Source organism: Macrobrachium rosenbergii, chromosome 7 (assembly GCF_040412425.1).
Source record: "Macrobrachium rosenbergii isolate ZJJX-2024 chromosome 7, ASM4041242v1, whole genome shotgun sequence".
NCBI lineage: Eukaryota > Metazoa > Arthropoda > Malacostraca > Decapoda > Palaemonidae > Macrobrachium > Macrobrachium rosenbergii.
The window spans coordinates 12,568,773-12,586,233 of NC_089747.1; the positions used below are offsets into that span (position 1 = coordinate 12,568,773).

Below are 17,461 nucleotides of genomic sequence, written 5' to 3' on the forward strand. Positions count from 1 at the left end.
ATTTGCCTTTCGTCGAGTCCCTTCATTTCGTAACGTTTTCCTTTGTTGTCATAGTGGTTGTGACATTGTTCATTATAATTTTTTTCCTGTGTAGATTCGCTAATTGTTGTAATAAGAGTGTTCATGTGGACTCTCTCTCTCTCTCTCTCTCTCTCTCTCTCTCTCTCTCTCTCTCTCTCTCTCTCTCTCTCTCTCTCCAGTTATAGAAACGTATTCTTCTTTGTTTTAATTTCCTAGTGGTTGTGACATTCTTGATCGTAATTTTTTTTTTTTACCTTGTGTGTAGTTTTCCTAATTGTTGTGCTAAGACTATTCATGTAGATTCTCTCTCTCTCTCTCTCTCTCTCTCTCTCTCTCTCTCTCTCTCTCTCTCTCTCTCTCTCCAATTATAGAAACGTATTTTTCTTTGTTGTAATTTCCCAGTGGTTGTGATATTCTTCATGGCAATTTTTTTACCCGTGTGTGTAGTTTTACTAATTGTTATGCTAAGACTATTCATGTAATTCTCTCTCTCTCTCTCTCTCTCTCTCTCTCTCTCTCTCTCTCTCTCTCTCTCCAATTATAGATACGCATTTTCAGCGGGCTGTAGGAGTTTTTTTTTTCCTTCCTATTACTACTCTTAAGAGCGTTTTCATGTAATTGAATTAGTTTGACCTGATCAACTTAACGCAGCCGGAATTATAATTGGCTCTTCGGATGTGGGAATTTCCAGTGTCCGTTCGCAAGCAGAACATTTCAACGAGAGTCAGGAGATGCCGCCAATACACCTCTTCGTATCTTTTGAAAAGATATTTACTTTTATGTATATATATAATATATATATATATGTATTATATATATATGTATATTGTATATCAGCCTATGTATATATATATATATGTATATGTGTGTTTGTATACATATATAGTTCCTCGTTGGGCAGGTCGATATCGTTCTCGGCTAGCACTTTGCTGGGCCTGCGTTCAATTCTCCGACCGGCCAATGAAGAATTAGAGGAATTTATTTCTGGTGATAGAAATTCATTTCTCGGTATAATGTGGTTCGGATTCCACAATAAGCTGTTCCCGTTGCTAGGTAACCAGTTGGTTCTTAAACGTAAATGAGTCTAATCCTTCGGGCCAGCCCTAGGAGAGCTGTTAATCAGCTCAGTGGTCTGTTTAAACTAAGGTATACTTGACTTTTTTACTGTATACATATATATTTAAATAAATATCTATATGTATTTATATGTGTATAGATTTATATTTTTATGTTATTCATCGTTTCCCCTTGAAAGTAGGTGGCTTTACAGAATCGCAAAAGTTTAATCACTGCCAAAATTATTGCTAACAAATTTTGGAGGAAACCTCCTGTTAAAATCTCATTGATTCATGTTAGGTAATTTGTCTTCTTAATCTTTTGTATGTTATATATATACACTTATATATTATATATATATATATGTGTGTGTATTATATATATATATACATATTTAAATCTGAATATATATACGTATATATATGCATGTATGTATATATGTAAATTATTTATGATGAAAGCATATGCAAATTTTGTTTATAGGAATTCATGGCATTACACCCACTGGAATCTGCTTTCGTTCCAAGGACAGTCGTTATCACAGATTTAGAGTTCCTTTCCAGAAGGGTGTTCCACCCTCATGAAATCCCCATCCCAAATCCTCCGTAAGGAGTTCGTAAGTCCACGGGAGTGCTGCACTGCCGCACTTGTAAATGTGTAGCCAAGCGCCTGTTTTCGAAAATCTAGACCATTAATTTCGGATCTCTCTGCCTTTAGAGGATAGAAATGTCTAACTCTTCCTTCATGGTAATGCCTCCTGACCCTTCTTCCTTTTATCTCCTCCTTTTTAGTTTTCTGTAAAAGGAGATTATTGTTGTGCCGGCTTTATCTGTCCGTCCGCACTTTTTCTGTCTGCCCTCAAATCTTAAAAACTACCGAGGCTAGAGGGCTGCAGATTGGTATGTTGATCATCCATCCTCCAATTATCAAACATAACAAATTGCAGCCCTCTAGCCTCAGTAGTTTTTATTTTTATTTAAGGTTAAATTTAGCCATAATCGTGCGTCTGGCAACGATATAGGACATGCCACCAAAGGGACGTGGTTAAAGTTTCATGGGCCGCGGGTCACACAGCTTTATACCGAGACCACCTAAACATAAATCTATTTTAGTTGGCCTTAATTATACTCTGTTTTACTTGTTCTGTTTTCTTCGGCCTTGGGCTTGGGAAAGGTATTAGGTTTCCATTGATCCATCTCTACGAATTTTCCTCTTTTTTTATCAGTTAGGTAACTCGACGAGACGTCTCAATGAATTCCGTTAGAACACTGGTATTAAGGGTATCTTATTACTCAATTATCTCAAACAGATTATAAAGTGCTTAGGGAGATTGATAAGCCCAGAGTATAATAGTGCTTGTCAGAATTATTCTGGTTATGTAAATGCTTGCTGGATCATTAGTTTGATGATTAAATTACGATTTTTTTAATTTTTTATTTCATTTTTTTTTATTTAAATTAGCCAAATTGAAATTTTCGGTCTGCGAACACAACTAGTATTTATTTTTTTTTTCTAAAGACAGAGTGAATAGATTAATAACATTTTTTCCTTTATTATGGGATCGTTTTAAGGCCTGTTTTCTCTAATAATTTGTGTAACAGCTTTATTTATGTTTTTGACAATCAAACATTTTGACAATTTACTCTTTATTTAGGAAACATTTCAAGAGTAATCGGGATCATAAGTTTATACCATTTGGTAGCTAAAGGTTTGGCGTCTTAGAAGGGCTTTATCTTAAGCTTCCTGGCTTGTCTCAAGTTCTCTATTCATTTTCAACTTTATTCAGGTGACGCAGCGTCATAATTTATTTAAAATATATAGATCTTATATATATTTAATATATATATATATATATATATATATATATATATATATATATATATATATATATATATATATATATATATATATATATGAATACATAGATCTCAGTTTTATACATTTATTTATTTTAAACTTGAGCCATTGTTTTATTTTTATCTTATATGTCTTGAAAATTAATTACCTTTTATTCAGTGAAATCTTTCTAGCCAAATTAGTGGCATATCTTGTAATAATAATAATAATAATAATAATAATAATAATAATAATAATAATAATAATAATAATAATAATAATTTTCAGGTGGTTGTCGACGGGTGTACCTTTGAATTCGAGTTGAATTTTGCAAAGTTACCGTTAAGAGGATTAACTTCCGTATTTGTATGGTTCACTTACAAAGCGTTTTCTCAGGTGCTGTTACAGAGAAGGATTGGTGGTTTAAGGACATTCAACTTATTTAATCTCCCTTTCTGCCTCAGCGTTGTTATTAACTCTACGCAGTCGCTCGATTTCTCCCGTGGAAATAATTTTTGATGGCATAGCTTTCTTGGACATCGCTTTAATATCTAATTCCAGTCTCCTGAAGGTGCTTTTAAACGCTTAAAACTAGAGTACATAGTATACGTCTGATTAAAATTAAAATTACATTTAAAGGTGATGCCAGGCTCTATTTTAGTTTTCTGAAAAGAAAACTATTGTGCCGGCTTTGTCTGTCCGTCAGCACTTTTTCTGTCCGCCCTCAGATCTTAAAAACTGCTGAGGCTAGAGGGCTGCAAATTGGTATGCTGATCATCCACTCTCCAATCATCAAACATACCAAATTGCAATCCGCTGGCCTCAGTAGTTTTTATTTTTTTAAGGTTAAAGTTAGCCATGATCGTGCGTCTGGCACAGCTTTAGGCCAGGCCACCACCGGGCCGTGGTTAAAGTTTCATGGGCCTCGGCTCATATAGCATTGTACCGAGACCACTGAAAGATGGATCTATTTTCGGTGGCCTTGATTGTACGATGTACAGAAAACTCGATTTTGCCGAAGAAATTTTGGCGCATTTTTTATTTGTTGTTATTCTTCATTTATTCAATTTTTCTCTTTTCTCTCGTGAAAATCAGCAACCTATTATTATCGGTTTACTTCTCAGAGTCAGGAGGATATTTCGTATGTCCATGTCGAGATTGTCCGTATCAGAAGCCGTTATGTCATCTCTATACTCAGCCCTCTTTTTATTTATTTTGGTTTTTCATTTAATGTTTGAATCTCTCTCTCTCTCTCTGTTAAAATATTTAAGTTTTACATCTCTCTCTATATATCTATGTTAAAATATCTAAGTTTTATATATAATATATATAATATATATATATATATATATATATATATATATATATATATATATATATATATATATATATATTTATATATACATATATATTTATATATGTACAGTATATACGTATGTGTATATACAGTATATTCATGAAGCTATAAATGTCGCTTAATAGCCAGTTCACGCTACTTCGGGCCTTCGACATGGTACCTTCGAGCGACTCCATTCGACGGTCAAACCATTGGAGGGATCGAAACCCGGCGGCACCGTTCCAATTATCATTTAAAAAAAATTCCCCTTCGGTGATAATTCCCCATCGGGGATATTCCCGAAGTAGCGTGAACTCGATATTAAGCGACATTTGTAGCTTCATGATTGTATATAAATCACGGTGTGATAAAAATTTCATAATAAGAACTGCGTGTTCCAAACGTACCAATGAGCTGTCGTGGTGGAGGTGGGTTAATGCCGAAGCTAAGTACAATTTTCCAGTTCTCGACTGGTAAACAAGTGCAACAGATTCAGCATTAACTTATACCTCTCTTGATGGCTCAGTGGGTAGAGCGTCAACTGGAGTTGTTGGAAGGTAACTGTGTCGAGGGATCGAGACCCAGCAGTACCGATCCATTTATCACTTATAAATTCCCCTTTGGTGATAATTCCCCATCGGGGGTATTCTCGAAGTAGCGTGAATTTGATATTAAACAACATTTGTAGCTTCATGATTGTATATAAATCACGGTGTGATAAAAATTTCATATATATATATATATATGTGTGTGTGTTTGTAATTCTATATGTATAATGAGGTGATTTAGCAAAAACTTTTATTGTTGTTGTTGAGTAAACGAAATTAATGAAAAGGCCATTAAATCGAAAAGAAAGCATGAAATGAATATAATGTCATGATGGGAAATAAAACAGAAAACATAGAGAAGAGGGTTGCTCAAGCAAATAACGAACAATTAATGAATAAATAAACCTACGAAAATGTAAAGATAAAATCAGCAAGAAAGCCTAACCCCCCCCAAAAAAAATGAGTAGTGTATGGCCCTTTGAAGTAGTTACAGTCTTTGTAAGCACTGGAACATCGACATTAATGACACCTCCAGGACTCCTATTCCACAGTTTCTAAGTAAAGGGAATCAAGTATCTCTGGTCCTGGGCAGTATGGCTTCATGTCCCTTCAACAGAAGGTCGATCCCGAAGCTCTTGCGATGCCAGTAGTACGCACTCGTTCTCGATGCATAATTAAATTACCAAAGGTCACAGCTGAGGTTCCGTATGAAAAAAGAGCATATGGAATTTGGCCGCGCTGGACATACAGTATATATATATCCAGGCATTGGTATGAATCGCAGTATAGAAATACGAATCTAATCCCCAAGGGCCGGAGGATGATTTCTCTTGATCTTGGTGATTGCATACCTTTTTTTATTGTGTCAAGAGAATTATGTTCTTCAAATATATCCCAGTAATATCACAGTCATTTAAGTATCGGGCTATTTGGGCCATTCAAAATCCGGTAAACCTTGTCTTGAATGAATTGGTTCATTGGGGTATTTTTAGACTCTCTCTCTCTCTCTCTCTCTCTCTCTCTCTCTCTCTCTCTCTCTCTCTCTCTCATACACTGCATCGAAGCTTCACTTCCTTTCCCTCCTGTATTCTCTCTCTCTCTCTCTCTCTCTCTCTCTCTCTGAGTGTCTGTAGAGAAGCTTCTCTTCATTTTCCTTGTGTATTCTTTTTTTTCTGTTTCTCTCTCTCTCTCTCTCTCTCTCTCTCTCTCTCTCTCTCTGGAAGCTTGAATTTCAAGTCAATGGCCCCTGTGGGCTTGTTCCATATGAAAAGGGTTTGTCTTCTAAATAATAATAGTAGTAATAGTAATAATATTCTTTTTTGTTTCTTGCTTTTTCATCTTCTTTTCCCAATCCCTCTAACCAAGCCTGCAGCTTATATGCCCTTTTTGCTTTCAAAGCTCTTCGAACGTGGCCATTGCCAGCATAGTTCGGCTCATCAACAGAACATCGCTAAGTATTATTATTCCCTTCCTTCCCTCATATCTTCCTTCATCATCCTTTTATCTTCTGTCTTAATGAACGGGTTTATCGCTCCTTTCGAGATGAGGTCCCGACCTTCTTTCCTCTTGTCATTTTTTTTAGTTTTCTGTAAAAGAAAACTATTGAGATGGCGTCTTGTCTGTCCGTCCGCCCTCAGATCTTAGAAACTACTGAGGCTAGAGGGCTGCAAATTGGTATGTTGATCATGCACACTCCAATCATCAAACATACCAAATTGCAGCCCTCTAGCCTCAGTAGCTTTTATTTTTTTAAGGTTAAATTTAGCCATGATCGTGCATCTGGCAACGTTATAGGTGCCAACAACACAGGCCACCACCGGGCCGTGGCTGAAACTTTCATGGGACGCGGCTGAGAGTTTCGTTTGCCGTGGCTGAGAGTTTCGTACAGCATTATGCGCTGTACAGAGAAATCGATTGCGCAGAAGAAACTTCGGCGCATTTTGTACTTGTTTCTTCTTATGTCCGTAGTCAGTCCTTCAGGAATGGTTAAGTCAATTGACTGTTCGGTGGACCTTCACATGAGGAAATATTTCTATTGTTATGAAGTATTTTCATATATCATATGAATACATACTTCAAAATATTAAATGCTCCCTACTGCCACGATTTTTTTTTTTTAATTCATGACCATTAGTTTTGTACCATCACAAACGTTCTTCTTCGGAAGCACCTCTCAATTTTGCACGCATTTAGGTATCCTAAGAAGCCTTCACCCCTTCGCTAAGCTTTTCCTCTCCACTGCTTGATTTTTCGGTATCATTTGTATCTTCTTCAGAACATAATATCCTCTCCTCCCAGGGATAGTGACCCACCATGATGTTCCTTTCGTGATTACTACCATAATCATGAACATTACCCAACCGCGTCTGCCTCATAAGGGGGTAGGGCCGTCAGTGCACCTCACGCGGTGCGCTGTAGGTATTACTTAAGGTACTTTGCAGAGTCCCTTCGACCCCTACCTGCAAACGCTTTCATTGCTTTTACTGTACCTCCATTCATATTCTCTTTCTAACTTTTTGCTATCCACCCTCTCCTAACAATTGTTTCATAGTGCAACGGCGGAGTTTTCCTCCTGTTACACCTTTCAAACTCTTCTACTCTCAATTTCCCTTTCACCGCTGAATGACCTCATAGGTCCCAGTGCTAGGCCTTTGACCTAAATTCTTTATTCCATTCCACTTCATTTCAACCGCGCCTGAGTCAGCATACTGAATCTTTTTATCCTCCGTAATAATACCCACAGTAGCCTTGTTTGATAGTGACCCACTATAGTCTTCTCCTACAGTCCATGTACTCATCTGCGCTGACCCTTTCTTCCCCCTCCAGTGTCACCAGTGCCATTTTCTCCTCCCTTCGGTGTGCTTTCCTCTTCTTGCCATAATCCACCTCCTCTTCCTCCCATGCCATATTTTCATACAATACCACCGGCATGTCTTTTCCCCCGTTGCTAAGTAACCAATTGGTTCTTAGCCACGTAAAATAAGTCTAATCCTTCGGGCCAGCCCTAGGAGAGCTGTTAATCAGCTCAGTGGTCTGGTAAAACTAAAGTACACTTAATTTAATTTTTCCTCCTCCCATATCATACCTCTTCTTAGTGACGTCAGTTGGACAGACTAATAAGTCAGTCAGTCCTCCCTTTTCATCTCCTCCTCATTTAAGTCTTCTTCCATTCCCACTACCTCTTCTAACATATCCTTTTTTTCTACTTCCTCCTCCACCAAGGCGTTCTTCCTCCATTTCCTCCTCCGCCAAGTCCTACTCGACACTTCCTCCTCTACCAAGGCGTCCTTCGTCTGCTCCCTCCTCCACCAAGTCCTCCACCTCTTCCGTTTCCTCTTCCTCCTCCACCAAGTCCTCTTCTTCTTCCACTTCCTCCTCCATCAAGTCCTCCTCCTCCTCTTCCACTTCCTTTTCCTCCTTCATCAAGTCGTCCTCCTCTTTCACTTCCTCCTCCACCAAGTCCTCCTCCTCTTCCACTTCCTCTTCCTCCACCAAGTCCTCCTCTTCCACTTCCTCTTCCTCCTTCACCAAGTCCTCCTCTTGCATTTTCTCTTCCTCCCTCACTAAGTCCTCCCCCTCTTTCACTTCCTCTTCCTCTTTCACCAAGTCCTCCTCCTCTTCCACTTCCTCCTCCGCCAAGTCCTCCTCTTTCGCTTCCTCTTCCTCCTTCACCGAGTCCTTTTCTTCTTCCACTTCCTCCTCCACCAAGTTCTGCTTCTCTTTCACTTCCTCTTCCTCCTTCACCAAGTCCTCCTCCTTCACTTCCTCTTCCTCCTTCACCAAGTCCTCTTCTTATTCCACTTCCTCCTCCTCTTCCGTTTCCTCTTCCTTCTTTACCGAGTCCTCCTCCTCTTCCACTTCCTCCTCCACCAAGTCCTCCTCCTCTTCCGTTCCCTCTTCCTCCTCCACCATGTCCTCTTCCTCTTCCACTTCCTCCTTCACCGAGTCATTCTCCTCTTTCACTTCCTACTCCACCAAGTCCTCCTCTTCCTCTTCCACTTCCTCCTCCACCAAGTCCTCCTCCTCTTCCGTTTCCTCTTCCTCCTCCACCAAGTCCTCTTCCTCTTCCGCTTCCTCCTTCACCGAGTCCTCCTCCTCTTTCACTTCCTACTCCACCAAGTCCTCCTCCTCCTCTTCCACTTCCTCCTCCACCAAGTCCTCCTCCTCCTCCTCTTCCACTTCCTCCTCCACCAAGTCCTCCTCATCTCACCGTACTACCACCTCCTCCGCCTCGCCTTTCCGTCTCTCCCCTCCCCCTTTAGGTTTTGCCGTGTGCGTTGGACGGGCCCAAAAACGCCGGTGTCAGCTGGTGTGGACGGCAGCGAGCAAGAAGGGCACAACGCCACCCACTCCACTCCAGATGGAGTTTTGGGTGAAGAGGGTCCTCCTGAGTTTGGCGGAGGGGGAGAGGAGAGGGGACACAGGGATATGGATGGGCAGGAGTGGTGGGAGGGTGGTACGGGTGGGGTGGGGTGGGGTGGGGGTGGGGGGTATGGATAGCGAATGGTGGTGAGGTGTTTTGAAGTAATGCGAGTTTTGTTGTGAGCACTATGATGGAATTTTGGGACCCTTTTGTCAAGTATAATGAGATGCATGTAAGAAGATATGTGTGATGGAGGGGAAGGGGGCGCCAGAAGAATTGGAGGAGGGGCTAAAAACCCCTACGTGATAGGCACGAGTGTGTGTGTCTTCGCATGCAACTGGCACTCAGAGAGAGAGAGAGAGAGAGAGAGAGAGAGAGAGAGAGAGAGAGAGAGAGAGAGAAGTCTTGTCTGATGAAATAATGTATTCGTAATGAAATTTGGGTTTGTTAGGCGTGGTCGTCGAGATAGGTCATAGTCTTTCACGTTTGAAAAACAGTTGGTTGTATTTGGTGAACTGACCCTGGAAATAATTGACCCATGTTATTATTATTATTATTATTATTATTATTATTATTATTATTATTATTATTATTATTGCATTTTCAATTCTGCGGACTTTATTGCACATTTCACATATTTTGTGTATCTTGGACTGTGTACTTATTAAGAAGTGTGTTAACAGGTTCATTGCTTTAAAACAACTAGTGTCATGATTTTAACTAAATTCAATCAAGCGTTTAATACACGCGAGCCAAGTGGAACAAGTTGCGCTTTGAAAGCGGACTTCATCTGCCGTAATTGCTTTGCGTGGAGATGACGCAACAGAAGTAATAACCTTTTTTGAATGGAATAATGTTTTTTCTCACTTTTGATTTTTTGAAATTACGGAACGCGATGAGATCTAGAATGCTGTCATTTAAGAGGAGCAGGCGAATAAGTAAAAGGAGCAAATAGAGAAACGAAGGATAATAAGCGTTTAACTCTTTACTGAAGCTTACGCCCGGATCAGCTGTTGCGTCGACTGCTCTGAGTATGACCCCGAGGCTTTAGCTTGACCTCTTTCGTATATTTTGTGAATTTCCACGTTTTAAAAGGCCTCTCTTTATCTAATTAGGTCGGATCCGGGGAGGGAACCCGTGCCTTTTGAGTTTGAAGCGGCTTGTGCTGTCTTTACTATCTTACGTATTCATTAAAAAATATTCGGCATTTAAACAAATATTTAGGGGGTGGTAAAAAATGCCTTCAATTCGCCTGTGACCTCCTTACATGCGAGCACACACAGTATATATATATATATATATATATATATATATATATATATATATATATATATATATATATATATATATATATATATAAAATGTATGCAGTCTGGTGATCACGATACGCTCTTCACTGGCTAGCCAAGTTTAATTATATAAGAGAGAAACGGTATTGGAATGTTGTACTGAATCCCACTGTACCCTTTGGTATATTAAGCAGTGAATTATATACCTGATAGCTGGTCGAATGTAAAGGGTGGCAGCTAGGGTTATCAACCTCCTCCCAAAATAACTGCATAGAACCGTAAGGGAAGTAATTTCTGGAGCCACTCCCTGTAAAGGAAAAAGGCTATATGTGTGTGTATGTCGACGCCATCATTATAGAAAGCTGATTTTTGGAAAAGCAAAGTGAAAAGTACAAACTTAATGAGCTAATATGAAATAAAGATTTTTATAAAAGATACGATTATTTGAACAAAACGATTGGACAACTCCCAAAGGTTTCAAAAATTGGTATATGGCCTTATGTATAATTAAGTGTTAGGCTTATACCAAAGTGGCGTTACGCAGCGAACATTAGATTAGTCTGAAACAAGAGTTTTAGTTAGGTTCTGGGTCATCAGTCATCCTTCGATTAGGTTTTAGTAGTTGAAAAATTGTCTTTTGCTCAATTACCAAATGATATCGTAATCTGTGGTCGCTCTGTGGAAATAGATCATAGATCGAAATGTTTACAGCCTTGATTTCATAGATAAGTTGGCAAGAAGAGAATCGCAAGGAATAAGAATAAAAGTCAGAGAAACGAAAACATCATCGTTAATTAAATTTGGTTTTATTTCAACTTTCCCGTCGCCTCTGCCAAAAGAGGTCACAATTCCGGTAAGCTTGTTAGCAGAGCCACGAGAAAAATATAGAAGGGATTGTAACGGAAATTTCCGAAATGATTCAGTCTGTTCCAAGCGACAGTTGATTACGTTTTGGCGTGGCTCATGATCTGGATGCGAATCCAAGACTTTTTTTTACCTCTTTTGTTTATTGCAGTTATGGCTGATATATATTTAAAGAAAACGACAGCTTCCTTCTTCGATATGTAAATTAGGTTACTCATTAAGAAGGGGAATGGTTATATATGACTTATGTAGCGTTCTTTATCATAAGTATGCCTTTTCTGTTTTCATTCTTATATGAAGAGGCAATGGCTTATGTGTAAATACCCGCATAAACTTGCTTATGTTATATATAAACATACACACACATATATATGTATATGTGTGTGTGTTTGTGTTTGGCTGAGTGTGTGTGTGTGTGTGTGGGTACTGTATGCGTATTAATAAGCGTTTTCGTCTTTATACGTCTGTATATGGATTTTTAGGCAATCACGAATTCCTTCATAATCGCCATTGCGCTCAGAATTCCTTCTAAATTATAAATTTTCATCTTCCAATTGGTTTAAGCCTGAAGTGGAACATGAGGATTTTGGGGTGGGGGTTGGTGGGTGGGGGCCAGGGGAGAAAGCAGGAAGGGTTGTGATAGAAGTGGGTGCCCTCAGTGTCGGAGTCCCGTCGTTTAAGTAGTCGGGGTATAGTGTAGTGGGTGTCTTGAGTTCTTCAGCGGGATTGGTCCTTTTTATGCCTTGTATTGGTTTCTCTGGCCCCAAGTTTTTCCTTCGTTTCGCCTCCTTCTGTGTGCTCTCTCTCTCTCTCTCTCTCTCTCTCTCTCTCTCTCTCTCTCTCTCTCTCTCTCTCTCTCTCTCTCTCTCTCAATATATATATATGTATATATATATATTTGTTTATTATATATACATACAGTATATATATATATATATATATATATATATATTATATATATATAATTGTATATATTTATATATATATTTATGTACATTTATGTACATATATAAAGATATATATATATATATATATATATATATATATATATATATATATATATATATATATATATATATATACTCTGTGTGTGTGCAATGATATGGTAATTAGGAAATTACTGCCTATTCAGTCACGAAGATAAAATGTGATGATGTACTTCACTGTGAAAAGAAAGGGGAAAACAAAGGAGCCAATAAAGTTCCCGGAAGAGATCTGATTGAGGACCAAACTGATTTAGGAAATAAGACCCTGCATTTCCTTTCTCCTTCCTTTCCCCCTCCCCCCCTTTTTTTGGTGGTGGAGTATGCCATCTTGCTATTTGAGTAAATATATGTATACAAACATATGTATGTATAATTGTGATTGTGCTTTTAAACACTCACACTAACTCACATTCATACACATTCATACACACACACACACACACACACACACATATATATATATATATATATATATATATATATATATATATATATATATATGTGTGTGTGTGTGTGTGTGTGTGTGTGTGTTGTGTGTGTGTGTGTGTGTGGAATATGAGTACTTGTGTTACGTGTATGTTCCTGTGTGTGGACGTCTTCTTATATAAGAATATTTATATACTTGGGTATATTTAAATATTCATTTATATCTTCCGCTGCAATATTGAATTTGACGAAGAGCTTGCGTAAAGAAATTTCGGTTAACCCATTTTTCTTTCAGCTGAAAGCTTCATTATTTTATATTTGAAATTCCATAATTTTCATAGTGAATATTTTGAAAACCTTGTTGGGCGACGGCTGTGCAACGGCTCTGCACTTATTCTGCTGGGGAGAGAGAGAGGGGGGGTGTGGGAGAGAGAGAGAGAGAGAGAGAGAGAGAGAGAGAGAGAGAGAGGAAATCTGCATCTTTGCAAACAGCGGGCATTGTCTTTGATAAAGGTAGATCTTCTGTCTCATCAATATAGATTCCAGTTTTGTGTTACCAATATCAGGTGTGTGTGTGTGTGAGAGAGAGAGAGAGAGAGAGAGAGAGAGAGAGAGAGAGAGAGAGAGAGAGAGAGAGATTTGATTGAAGCATGTGAGTGTATGACTTGTATAAAGTAGATTTTATTATCAATATAGATTTTCTATTTTGTAATTTGCCTGAGAGAGAGAGAGAGAGAGAGAGAGAGAGAGAGAGAGAGAGAGAGAGAGAGTTACCCACTGATGAGGTTGCCCAACATCCCCTACTATCAATTATATTTTGCATAATTGATGGGAGTATCGCTGCCGTTAATGTTCGCAATGGAGTCATGTCACGTGTCGTGCGAGATGTGGTGACCATATAATGCATGTTTTCAAAACCTTTGTGCGCCATAGTCTTTTCGTTGTGGTCCTCGACAGCTTTGAAATTAACTCCTTTGTTTCATGGTACTCTCAAGTGTTTCACTACGCTCTTCAGTATTTTGCTGAAGGATTGTCCTGATATATATATATATATATATATATATATATATATATATATATATATATATATATATATATATATATATATATATATATATATATATATATAATTATAAATATAAATATATATATGTATGTATGTATGTATGTATATGTACATACATACTTTTATTTTTTGGAAGGGTTGTTGACCGAATAAATTGTCTTTGATCGTCTTTCATAGAAATGAGTGGAAAGTATGAATAATAATAATAATAATAATAATAATAATAATAATAATAATATAATGATAATAATAATAATAATAATAATTGAAACTCCTCTCACTGTGCACATGCATTTTCATTCTCGACTGCATGAATCATTAGGTATTAAGGCTTGAGAGAGAGAGAGAGAGAGAGAGAGAGAGAGAGAGAGAGAGGAGAGAGAGAAAGTCGTTTTTAGCACGCGTGTATGGGTATGATGTCCAGTTAATTTTGAGACAGACGTACAGACTGAAGAAGAAGATAGGTGTACAAAAAGAGAGAGAGAGAGAGAGAGAGAGAGAGAGAGAACCCCCGTTCTCGGCAAGTTTATTCGATCCTGCTGCTGACGTTTATAAGGGGTTTTAGATTGTCCCCCCGAACTGAATTAGCCAGGTTTGTTTATTCACAAAGGAAAATAAAGCGATAATACCGGGTGAATTAAAGTGTGATTTATTCTGTGGATGTGTGTGTGTGCGTGTGCGTGCACAGGCACGCTGCTGCTGCTGCTGCTGCTGCGCTTACGCATGCAAAACCATATTCTCCTCGTTCATAACGCATGCATGAATGCAAACTCATTTATGCTAAATCCCTACATACAGATGCATCTAAAAAGTATATCCTCTTGTGTCCGTAGTTAAAAGCTCGGGATTCTTTTAAATTTGCACAGTCTTGCAAGCTCACGCTCCGATGTTTGGTCAATATTCCGTGTGCGTGCACGCGCACATATGCACACAGTTTTGCTTTGCGCTAAAAGGACTTCATTCAACGATCGACCAAATATGAACAAGATCTTCGAACGAAGCACGGGACGTTGTTTGGATGTGGTAACGATTGCCAAAAATAACCGGCGTTCAGGACCCATGGGAATTCCACGGGTTATTTGAAACTCCCAAAGCCAGGCATTTAACTGAACCCAGTCTAGTATTATGCTCTCTATTTTGAACCTTACACCAGGCTGAGCGCTGGAAAACCAGGATGTTAACAACGAGATACTGAAGAACACACACAGTGAAGTAACGCCTGCTTACCTGTCTCGACTTCAAGAGAGAGAGAGAGAGAGAGAGAGAGAGAGAGAGAGAGAGAGTAGGGGATGGGGGGGGGATGAGAATTACCTCCTTCCGGGTCCTTCCGTTTCCATGTAGGAAATGATGGTATACATTTTGGCTGCATAGTGATTACTTCCGTCTGTTATCTCTCTCTCTCTCTCTCTCTCTCTCTCTCTCTCCCCCCGCCACAACAGTGACCCACAACAGTCGACTGAAAATCAGATAACAAATTCAACAAAGGCATACTTTTTTTTTTTTTTTTTTTTTATTTACAAGAAACGCACCCATGCCGTGTCCTATCGTGGCCGCCGGTCCTATCCTCCCCCAATTCGGGAATTGGACACGGGTCTACTTGCTTTTGAAGTGATGGGAAAAGTTAACACAGTTGAAAAGGATGTTTAGAGAGAGAGAGAGAGAGAGAGAGAGAGATGGGTAAAAGTGAGCATAAGGCGAACGAGGTGTTTGTGCGTGATGTTTGTGAAGTTACCCCGCGGGCTGTCAGTAAAGTGTTGGTCGACTGGAGGCCGAAGGTGGGATTCTAGAAGAGGCTGCGTTTATGCGAGGTGTTAACGCGACGGAGGAAGGGGTGGAGGGAAGGAGGAGGAGGAGGAGTAGGAGTAGGAGATACAGGGAGCGGCCTGGGAGTGCAAAGGAGAAGTAGTTTATTTACAGAGAAAATGGCTTAAGTAATAAAAAAATGATCGTAAATCGAACATGGTGAAAAGAGGTATATACAGCAAAAAATAATGATACGGAAGTGAAGCAGAATATGAACTGAATTTAATTGCAAAATAGATGCAGAAAAGTACTGAAAAGGATGTAAACAGAAAAGTAGAAAAATAAAAAAAAGGGGAGTGTAAAAAAAATGGTTCAAATAGCGATGATGATTAAGAAAATATAAGGTGGTTTGGGAGCAAGGGTAGATTTAAGATAAGATGGAGTGTGCAGTAGTAATAATTAAGTAAAAAAAAATGTCTTGAATTATTGTGATAGTGGTGTGATATTTGGAGGATATGTGAAAATGAAAATGATGAGGGAATGGTTATTTGTGTGTGGGAAAAATATTTTAATAATTGTAAGTCCTAAAATTATAAATGACTGTAAGAAGAAAAACAAAGAAGTAATAAAAGTAGAACAAATGGATATAGAACGAGTAGGGGGACTTAATAGAAATGGAAATAATACGGTTAAATTTTAATTAAAAGAAAAAGTGGAAAAAGAGGGAAAACACAAGAATAACACCCAGGCGATAATGTCATGTAAGAAGGATATAAAATGCATTAAAGAGAAAATTAATAGGAAAAATGTTTAGAATTATTAAGAAAAAGGTAATGAGAGAGAGAGAGAGAGAGAGAGAGAGAGAGAGAGAGAGAGAAGCACCCTTCGTGCCGAAAGACAAACACGCACTCGGGTGAACTGTTTGGAAAACTGACATTGTTCATGAATTACCAAGCGCAGCTTGGATACTAGAAATACATAACTACATAACAGTACACGCACACATATATATATATGTGTATTATATATATATATATATATATATATATATATATATATATATATATATATATATATATATATATATATATATTTATACATATATATATATATATCTATCTATCTATCTATCTATCTGTCTATCTATATATGTATATATATATATATTTATGTTTTGTTCCCAGTGCATATTGACCACGAATAACTTTTGATGCATAACAGGACTATGATGAGGGAACTTGAATTTCAAATCGTCTTCGGGACACGCTTCCTCATAAGATAGAAAGGCTCGATCACGCTTAGTCCAGTAAAAATCATAGAATGGGTGTTTTTCAGTTTTTTTAATCAGTATTTTTCGATTTGGGCTCAGGTGCAGCTGGGTCACGTAGTATACCCGTAAAAATATCAGTGTGGATATTATCATAATGCCTTCAGCGAATACAAAATATCATCCAGTTATTGACTACTTGCATTTAGGTGCCATAACAAAGCTGAGGTTTGAAGTCAACATTAATTTCTCAAAGTTCTTTTTAGAATGAATGTAGTCGTGTTCTCAGCACTTGTAATTTCTTAAAATGCTAATTGCTCTTGAGACGCTTATGTAAAAGAATTTTTCAGGGCAAGAAGTAAGCAATGTGAAAGTGACATACAGCCAGTGAATAAACATTCTGTACTATAACGTGACGAATATGTCATGTTTAGGAAACAAAAACATATACTTTCGAATTAGAATTCGGCATTCTTTGGTATTCATGGTTATTGCCTTGCATGTTGTGTTTGTTGAAATAAGGTTCTTTTAATCTGAGTGCTTTTTCATGTGTATATGTATATTTAACATTTATTTTTTAGGTTTATCTAATTGTTTCTTCCTGTACTGCCTATATGTCTCAGTTGCAATCCAACCTCAAAGTTTCCGATAACACATATT

At 38.1% G+C, this 17,461-nt stretch overlaps 1 protein-coding gene across 3 annotated transcripts in view; it reads left to right on the forward strand.

The window, feature by feature from the left end:
- The window catches only part of nvy (CBFA2/RUNX1 partner transcriptional co-repressor nervy), a 314,183-nt gene that overhangs the window by 114,139 nt on the left and 182,583 nt on the right, over positions 1-17,461 (forward strand). The window lies entirely within an intron of this gene.